This window comes from Octopus bimaculoides, chromosome 7, assembly GCF_001194135.2.
Source record: "Octopus bimaculoides isolate UCB-OBI-ISO-001 chromosome 7, ASM119413v2, whole genome shotgun sequence".
Lineage (NCBI taxonomy): Eukaryota > Metazoa > Mollusca > Cephalopoda > Octopoda > Octopodidae > Octopus > Octopus bimaculoides.
In genome coordinates, this window is record NC_068987.1 from 9,408,115 (window position 1) to 9,409,520 (window position 1,406).

The 1,406-nt window shown below is 36.5% G+C and overlaps 1 long non-coding RNA gene across 1 annotated transcript in view; it reads left to right on the forward strand.

Moving 5' to 3' along the window:
* LOC128248287 (uncharacterized) overlaps positions 1-1,406 on the forward strand; it is a 60,328-nt gene that overhangs the window by 20,297 nt on the left and 38,625 nt on the right. The window contains exon 2 of the long non-coding RNA XR_008264523.1: positions 779-1,113. This is a non-coding gene — a long non-coding RNA (uncharacterized LOC128248287). The remainder of the gene's footprint in view (positions 1-778; positions 1,114-1,406) is intronic.

Below are 1,406 nucleotides of genomic sequence, written 5' to 3' on the forward strand. Positions count from 1 at the left end.
ATATATATATATATATATATATATATAACAGAAGTGTTGTGTTTAAAGTCTTCTGATTGAAAAGTTACTTGCAAAAGAGAAGCACACCAGCCAGCGTGGAGAGGAAGAAGAGATAAACTATCTAAGCTGCTTATTTCAGTCATTGGATTGCGGTCATGCTGGGGCCCTGCCTTGAAGGGTATTGTGTTGAACATTCCGACTCCAGTACTTATTTTTTTCAAGTCTGACACGTATAGTTTCGGTCTCTATTACCCAATCATTAAGTTACGAGGACGTAAACCAACCAGCACCGGTTCTCAGGTGATATGAGAGTGGGGCAAACGCAAACACAAGACCATATCCACCCACACACATACACACATTCACACATGCATACACTCACTCACACATACATGCATACACATGCATATACACACACACACTCACACGTGTATATATATATGTGTGTGTGTGTGTGTGCGATGGGCTTCCACACAGTTTCCGTCTCCCAAATTCACTCTCAAGGCATTGATTGGCCCGGGGCTTTTGTAGAAGATACTCGCCCAAGATGTCGTGCAGTAGGGCTGAACCCGAAACCACGAGATCACAAAACGAGCTTCTTAACTACTTAATCCTGCCTGCACCAATAATGGTGAAACAAGAGAGGAGAGGACTCGCCTCTGTCAACCCCCTACCATTTAAAAATAACGAACTAAACAACTAATGTATGCTTTAATTAAATAACTAACTAATATTGACGTATGTAATTTGTATGGAATATTTATTTTTTTTCTTTCAGAATTTTAAATTTGACCTTCCGTTGAAACGACCAAATGAAACCAGTGTCAAATGAACGAGATAAGTAACACTTAGTGTGTTGTGCAATAATAACTTTTCTTTGCCTCAAGACTAGTTTGGACTTGATAGCAACGAGATCGGGTTGTCACTAGGTTATAATTTTGTGTATGTTATTTTCAAGTCTCACACGAGCGTTATGCTAAAGGAGACGACAGAAATACCCCAAAAAGTGAAGGTTGTCTTGCGGTTTTATTTGGTAAAATAATTTTGTCTCGGCTTTTTACAAACTTTATGAGAATACAATCGTCTCAGACCAAATATATGTTTTCTGTGCAGGTCAGTAATACAAGATTGTATTGAACTAAATACATTGTTTGAAAACTAACACACACACACACATATATATGTGAACTAATAATATCTATGGTATTAAACTGGAAAGTTCTGCTTTACGACACTTAACGGTGTATTATTTTAAACAAGTTCATGACAATACGGGTTTCCAATTTAAACCAACAAACTATATTGATTATATTTGATTAAGCAAAAGACCATCTTTTTAAAAGAATGAATCAAATGTAGTCATTATATATATGTATGTGAATACGTTTACATACGTATATGCATAT